The following is a 9,148-nucleotide window of genomic DNA, read 5'->3' on the forward strand; positions in this document are numbered from 1 at the left end:
CAGCCATCGTGGTTCTAAAGAAAGAAAATCGGTACTTTTTATTCTTCATGCTGGCTAGAACTTTGCATTTGTCTTGTGATCAGAATGGGTAAAAGTCACAACATGATCAGATTTATAATGTTATTTTTTCCGCTGTTGGTTAGGGACCCCTTGTAAAGCGCTTTGAGCACGTTTAGTGGATATTGCGCTATATAAAAGCTCAAGAGTACAAGCCACGATGGACAATGATGATGAATAAGTGGAATTTGAAAGCCACGTCCAAGCTTTATAACATGTATTTCCTTCAACACTGGAATAATCCCTTTGATAAAAAAAAATACCCATGTTTGCTTTAAGGCTCAGACAAAAACAATTCATGATTAGCAAATAATTTGATTATATTATAGCCAAAATCAAATACTAGTAAAATCTCAGGATAATGAAAAAGTTGTTGCTTGAAGCTCGAAGAAAGACACTTTTTAAAAACTTCAGTTTTTATATGGCGCAATATATCCATTAAACGTGCTCAAAGATCTTTACAAGGGGTCCCTGACCAAAACGTAACACATAGAAAGAGTCATGACGTCTGTTAGGCGATATTGATTACAATTTTTTTTCGGACAAAGACAACGCCGTTAACGTCCAGGTACTCGTTTTACACCTGAGTACGGAGAGAGAATGTGAGTAAAGAGCCTTTTCCAAAGACTCAACTATGCGAGGCTCGAACCCAGGACCTTCCGATCCGAAAGCGAGTGTCATAACACAAGACCACATAGCCGCACAATGTAAAATTGAATGAAAGATCCAATTTGATAAACGAAGACAGATAATCTGGACGTTTCGGGTTTTCACAAAGACACGATGAATGAAACATCCATCTTTAGTGTTTTATTTATTGTGTTTTGTTGATAAACTGGAGACCCGAAACACCCACATTGTCTGTCTTCGTTTATTAATTGTCCATTCAATTTCCTATCGTTATTCAGTCAAATCTAATAAACATGGCAATCTTTTTCATTATGTTTCTATTTTTGTTCTGTTGACGTTAACAGCAATTTTTGTCGTTATATTGCAAAATATCGTTATATCTCATTTTGGCCTTAAAACTTTATTTTAACTCTAAATTTAACATCAAAACTTTTAAATCATTTTAGCTATCTATATGTGATTCCCTGTCTCGAAACAGTGATATGGGATTGAACCGACGTACACTTATTTGCAGGTCAGATTTCCAAATTACTTATGGGCTCATTGTGGTTATGGAAATCTCAACAAAGGAGGAAAACATTGTCCATTAAAACAATGTTAAACTAGGCCCATAAGTGGGTTCGGTTGTCAGACCTTCATATATGTGAGCGTCGAATTAAACGGACCACATAAAGAGAATTTAGAATGAAAATGATAAAAAATACTAATTTCTGATATTTTTTATATGTAAGAAATTGTATTACTTTTCACAATAATTAAGTCTAGACATTAGCCCCAAGGTCATCCAAAAAACAAGTAGTCCTTCAGAGCCATTAGGTCCATGGAGTCGGAGTTTATCCCGGTTTCTATAGCGTGAAACGGACAATAGCAATTTAGGAGTTTATCTCGGTTTCTATAGCGTGAAACGGACAATAGCATTTTGGAGTTTATCCTGGTTTCTTTGACGTGAAACGGACAACAGCAATTTTGGACTTTATTTCTGTTTTTATAGCGTGAAACGAACGCTAGCAATTGCTTGTTACCTTTTAGATAGTACACTAGTCTACCGCAAAGTACTTTCCGTCAGATCTAACAGACCCAGCTACCCAATCACTGCTGGGTAGACAGAGCGGTCAGAAAAAAATCTCGACTGCACCGTTGGAACCTCAAGTTCAAAGCTTCTGTTTATACATTCATTTTCCTGCACTTTGTCCAATTCTTGTGGATTGCATATTAAGATAATCTCAACTTATCTTAAAATCTCCCTGCTTTGAAGCCCAAAGTTTAAGTGTCATTCACATATCGGGATGTATCGTAATCGTGATGTACCTGTTAGCAGTTCTGATAACCGAGCGCAATTATGGGCCTGGTTTACCATCATTGCAATAGAAAATAGCTTGCGTTGGTTTGAGAATATTTTCATTACAACGATGAGGCCATAACAATATGGTTTATCAGACCTGGAAATTAGTACACGTTAATCACAACCAATGGGTTTATGTAATAATAACTTTTTCGCCAAAATGAGAAATGTCTTTTTGTCTGCGTGCGACAGATTAGCAGTAATTTTGGCTAGTAATAGAAAAATGTTCTGGCTTTATAAGCCTCAAAATGGCATGGCATTGTTGTAACAATGGAACAATAGAACATCTCATCAAAGAACAGACGTTGTGTTTGAAGGATTGGTACAAAGACCCCAGACAGTGGGCAAATACTGGCAATGCAATGTTTTGATTAGTGGCTTTATTATCATGGATAATAATAGAACATATTAGGTGGATGAAAATAGACATGATTATAATGATAATGATGATAATTTAATAATGATTATGATAATCATAATAGTAATAGTAATAATAATAATAATAATAATAATAATAATATAATAATAATAATAATAATAATAATAATAATAATAATGATAACAATGATAATGTAAAAATGATAAAAATAATGATAATAATAACAGTTTAAAAAAATAATAATGATAAGAATAATAATGATAAAAATAATGATAATCTACCAATTATTTTGTAAAATGGCATTTTACATCATCATCATTATCATCATCATCATCATAACCATCATCATCACCATCATCATCATCATCATCATCATCATCATCATCATCATCATCATTATCGCCATCATCATCATTATCACCATCATCATCACCATCAACATCATCATCATCGTCATCACCACTATTCAACCACCACCACCAACCCAAAACACCCACACCTCATCGCCACCCACCACTGCTACTTCAATCAACAAAGATCAGACAACCCCGAACCAACCCACTTCTCAAAACCAAATACACGATTTTGATTTTAAACTTCAGCAACTCACGCCCGTCACCGGAAACTAGGTCAAAAAGAATTGTAGCCTGGTCGAGTACGACTTGTCAGTCACCCCTTGCTTGCCCATCCTATTGTCAGGTTGGTCAATATTGTTAAAAGTCTCCGGGGTGTCAAAAGGTTGTTCTGAATGGTTCGAATTGTCTGGGCACATACTTGTTGCAAGAGTCGAGTACCCACGACGAGTACTATCGAGTACGGATCGACTGCCAAAAATAGTCATAATATTGAAAATGGAGGCCAGTGGATAGTTTTTGTTAAGGGTATTGATGCAGGGTAGTGACGTACTCTGGAAAAACTGATATTCAAAAATTTGGCCAGAAAACTCGTCCTTCAAATATCGATCGATTTACATGACCCTCATCTTGGTAAAAACTCTCAAACCTGGGACTTCGCGAAATCTTCCCTGGTCCCAGGTTTGAGAGTTTTTGCCAAGATGAGGGTCATGTAAATCGATCGATATTTGAAGGACGAGTTTTCTGGCCAAATGTTTAAATATGGGTTTGTCCAGATTACGGCAGTATAGTGATTCTGTTTATCGTATTTGTTGTTGAATGATGGGTTTGAGCTGGGAGGAATGTTGAAGGACAGAGAATGAAGAAGGGGTGTTGTGAAGGGAGGGTGAGTAGAGGGGAGGCGGGAGGGAAGAGTGATTAGAATGCAGGGAGAAAGTGAGAGAGATGAAGAAGAACATCGCGGACTAAGAGATGTGTATATTTAGAGAGAGAGAGAGAGAGAGAGAGAGAGAGAGAGAGAGAGAGAGAGAGAGAGAGGGGGGGGGTGTTTATTTTCAAGTCTTTCTTTTATTAAAAACCAGTCTAAATATATTTTCAAAAAATCAAAACGAATAATCACATATTATAGTAAAGTCACTATAAAATGAAATGTGTCTGTTATACACAAATGCCAATCGAAATAATAACAGAATTAATATAAAGATAAAGGGCAAACAGCTTTTGAACTCAGATTGCTGATTAAAAACAAAAAATTCAAGCTTCTTGATCTTGTGGACTTATTATTTATAATCATGTGTATCTTGGTATTTTGTCATAGAAAGAGAAAAAAATCAAACAGAATGGCATTGGATGGACTAAATATAAGAAAGAAAGTAAATCTGGTGACTGTTATCTCTCTCCTTACCAGCATTTTTCGTGAAACTTCACGCCAACCTAATACAAAAATACATTTTTCTTTCTAAAACAGAAAAACATGAGGTACATTCTATACATGAAATTGTTCAGTGTCAAGTGTGTATAGCTAAAACGAAAAAGAATCTTTAAATTTATTGAGGTATCACAGAACTTAGAATGAGAAAATTGTTGATTGCATCTTAACGAATGTGACGATTTTTCTTTGGTTCCTAAGTAGAGGCTTAAGTACAGAAAGTTGGCGTACTATGGCCATGATATACGACGCCACAACAGTCTCCAGAAGTCAATACTTGAAGGAAATATTAATGGGAAAAGAGGGGGGATGGAGACAACGAAAGAACTGGTTGGGAAATATAATAAAATTGACTGGGAGCATGATGGAGAACTGCTCAGAGATGGCTCTAGACAGAGAATTGTGGAAGATCATGGGATCCAATCTCTATGAGAAGGAATCCCGGTAAGGTAAGGTAAGTATTTTGATGTTATAGTAATACCGGAGAGAGATTTATATTTCTCTCTTTGTTACCACATTCATCATCATCATTACCATCATCATCATCATCGTCATCGTCGTCGTCGTCGACGTCGACATGATCATCATCATCATCATCGCCGTCATCATAATCATCATCTTCATCGTCGTCGTCGCTGTCGCCGTCATCATCACCATCGTCACCATCATCGACATCTTTAATCATCACCTGCATGACTATCACCATACCCATCACTACCACCAACACCACTACTACCATCACCACCACCACCACTACCACCGTCATCATCATCATCATCATCATCATCATCATCATCATCATCATCATCATCATCATCATCATCATCATCATCATCATCACCACCACCACCACCATCACCGTCATCATGATCATCATCATCACCATCATCATCATCATCATCACCATAGGATCTTCAATTCCCCGTTTCTTTCCCGACACAACCAAACTATCGGATAATCCTATTTCATTCCAGAGTGTGCTAACCAGACTTCTGATACCGTCCTACTTCAAAGGGAAGATGTCTAAATTTAGTAGTTGATCCAAGAATGATCTGATTCTATTAAGTAAAAGCCCCCCCCCCCCCACCATCTCCAAATATACAGAAGACAGATGCTTGACTTATACAGTTATACAAAATTTTCCATAGTTTTGAACCAACTGACAAATTTGCTCCTAGACTACTAACATTTGATTTAAGAAGCATCTTAAAACTGAATTATATTACAAGGGAATTTATAATTATTGATGCGTTTTGATTTTGATATTCTTTTCAAATGTGTGTCTGTGTGAGCGAATGAGGATGCTTAGAAATGATATATTATCAATATTTTGACTATTATTATTATTATTATAAAATTATTAACATCTATCAAAATTATTATTATATTATTATTATTATTATTATTATTATTATTATTATTATTATTATTATTATTATTATTATTATTATTATTATTATTATTATTATTATTATTTATTATTGTTATTATTATCATTATTATTATTGTTAATATAATAAAAATACTATAATAATTAATAATATATGATAATAATTAATAATTTAATGATAATAAAATAAAATAATATATAATAATAATAATAATAATAATATAATATAATAATAATAATAATAATAATGATATATAATAAATAATAATAATAATAATAATAATAATAATAATAATATAATAATATAATAATAATAATAATAATAATAATAATAATAATACACTTTTAAAGTATTCCCACGTAAAATCCATCCTTGAAGACTAATGTAAAATTTTATAAATTGTTCTTCCATAATTAAAACGCAATTTTCTGTTAACTCTATGGTCATTTAAGACATAGAACAGCTTAAAATTTATAACCTAAGACTCCAAAACTATAAATTACTTCAAAAAAGCAATTGACGGGGAGCTCCATAACTTAAACTATGAATTCGATGAGTAAGTTTTTAAATTGATATAATTATGATCATTTATTATGTAAATGATGTTCACAAGTATTATCATAACTGAGATTTTATGAACCCTTCTTTATTAATGGGCTATTTAAAGACCTTTGATTTTAGCAACCTTTATGAGTTTGAGTACAATCAACAACAACAACAACAACAACTCAGACTCATGTAACACACAGTCCTGACGATGGCCGTAAGGGCCTAAAACATTGATGTAGACTGACTCCTTTATCGTGGTATATATATATATATATATATATATATATATATATATATATATATATATATATATATATATTTATGAGTGTTGGTGGGTACTTGTAGGTACGAGAGTGCTCGATAACGTTGGTTAGAGCTAATATAAAATATGAATGGATTCATGAAACATGTGTATCAGCCATATAAGTGAGTGAATTCATTCATATTATATATATATATATATATATATATATATATATATACATATAATGGTATAGTAATATAACGATTACAGACAGAATTACGTGTTGTATGCTGACGTCATTGCCATGAAAAAAATATACAATGTTGTCATCCTTAATGCCGGAACATTTGGCTTTGTTCAGCAACTCGCTTTGTCATAGAAATATTATTTTTCTGCATTTCTTATCTCTAAACATATTTGTTTCGAGTGGTCAGCGAGTTTTTCTTTTGTTTTAATTTTAGAGGGGTTTTAGTCTGGTGTATAACGAAACTTTTAGAGAACAGACACTAAAATACACCTCTCAAAACAAACAAAAATAAACGTTTGAAGTTTCCTTCCTCAGCCTAGGACAAAACCAAGTAATTTCATTCCAAGACAAAAACGGAAAGCAACCTGAAAATAGGAAATCTATAGGGGTTGAGGACACAGCAACCGTGACCTTCCCACTCACAATGGGAGGTCAGGTGACCCCACCCATGAAAATAAAAAAGGTTTCGTATCGTATCAAGCCCTGTCCTCCCCCAATCAAAGCGCCAGGCTTACTTAATATCCCATAACTTTTCATTACTTACACATGTCCTCTCAATGACGCATGCCAAGGGGGATAAACGTGAAAATCCTGAGAGTACACGCTCCTTTTATATTGATTATCTCCCTTGATTCAGACTGCCGTCAATCACGCCAATGTGGAGTATATCGCATTTTTCTTGATATTTCTTTCGAAACAGTCAAATGCATAGTTATTGTTTTGGGAGATGATATTTTTCTCCTTGTAAATCATCTCTCTATTATGTTTTATTATATTTGTTATTTTGAATGTATAATTTAAGCATTTGAGTGTATTCCTCTTTGTTGAATTTTGTACTTGTGTCCGGATGAGACTAATAGGTGATCTCAAACTAAGTTCATTGGTGGTATGCTCTTGGAATCTACATCTGATCCCTTTTTGTTCCCAGTTCCCCTTTGTCTTACTTTTTCTTGTGTGATTTAATTGTAATTCCAGAACTTTTTACTATTCCATTTTCTTCCTTTTTACTGGCGCTGATATAACCTAAAAGTGTTGCAAGCGCCGTAAAACCCTTAAAAACAAAACAACATCTCTCTCTCTCTCTCTCAAGCCCTCCCCCCTCCCTACACCTGCGCTATTTTCCCCCTTTCAGTCTATCTATTTTAGTATCCCCCCCTTATCTCTCTATAGAAGGAACGAAGCAGCCGTCATTCAGATCTTTGTTATTATTTTTAGGCAGCCTGTTAGTGAGTAATTCTCACTAATTTATATCATTCAGACTATAAACGTTAAATATTACAAACAGTTTTGTGTGTTGGTGTGTTAAATCTGGTAGGCGGATGTTGTCAGTATTTCTCCGGGAGCGGCCCAAATCGTCACAGCCGTTGTTGTGAGTATTTTGCTTCTCGCATAGCATCACTAGCAATAGATAGTATGCATTTTGCTAAGGAGCTCACAACATTGCCATCCGAAAGTAAATTGAGCCAACACAACTGTGTATAACCAAAGAGTGTGTAGGGTAACGTAGTTACCAAGAGCTCTCACTTCTCTTAACCGCAATGCTATTGTCGCGTGCCAGGCAAGACAGCGAGGTGGGTGTGCTCCGCGTGTATCATCGCGCTAGGCTTACTGATACAATGAAGAAAATACGAGTAGAAGACGGAAGATGCTTGGCTTCACCAAAGCGGGAAGTGAGAGCTCTTGGTAACATAACAATCGTTACCTACACGCTCTTTGGTATAACCATGATCGTTTATACGTCGGACGTTAAAGAAGCTAAAACGAAGTGTCGGAGAGCAGAAAGACTGCTGAAAACATCAGGCCTTACGATTCATCGTGAACATTGTCTACTGATAGTACTGGTCTGCTCACAGCCAAAGCTCGATACATTCTACGGGGCCTTTCGTTTTTTTCTCTATATAACAGTAGCCCTGTCGTCAGCCTGTAATGATATGCAGATGTCGGTGACAATCAAAGGCATTCCTTTCTCGTCTTTCCCCAACCCTTTCCCATCGGGTGGGGAAGTGATGTCACTTTTACGTCATCAAAGAAATTCCTTAACTGACCGGCTCACCAGTAAGACGACCGTTCTCCCGACTATGCTGTCTTTAAAGTAATGGATACGGTTAAGATACTGCTATTTACTACGAAGATAGTTTTTCCCACACAAAAACGGTCAAATTTCACCCATATCCACAAGTTGCAGCTTGAAAAGGAAAGGCAACTAGTAGAATACTGCTATTTTGCTAGAAAGAAGTGTCAAGAAGTTAAGTCATAGTTGGTGTGTGGGTAGTGCTGCCAGATGGCCACGCGTATGATCAAAATTGACACACGGAGAATCGCGTATATATTATAAATTGAAACTTTCTTTTTAAAAAATAAAAACAAGTCTTTTCCTAGGTTAGTCCATAAAAAAAAAAATCAAAATCGATGTGTTTTAAGGAGGTCAAAGTAATTGAAGTGTTTGGCCACGTGGGGTTCTATTTGGTCACTTTTGCAGTCTAAATTGGCTTCGAAGAACTCTGGCCATCTGGCATCCCTGTTTGTG

The sequence above is a fragment of the Berghia stephanieae genome, chromosome 4 (assembly GCF_034508935.2).
Source record: "Berghia stephanieae isolate SIO BIC M18660-M18661 chromosome 4, UCSD_Bste_1.3, whole genome shotgun sequence".
Lineage (NCBI taxonomy): Eukaryota > Metazoa > Mollusca > Gastropoda > Nudibranchia > Aeolidiidae > Berghia > Berghia stephanieae.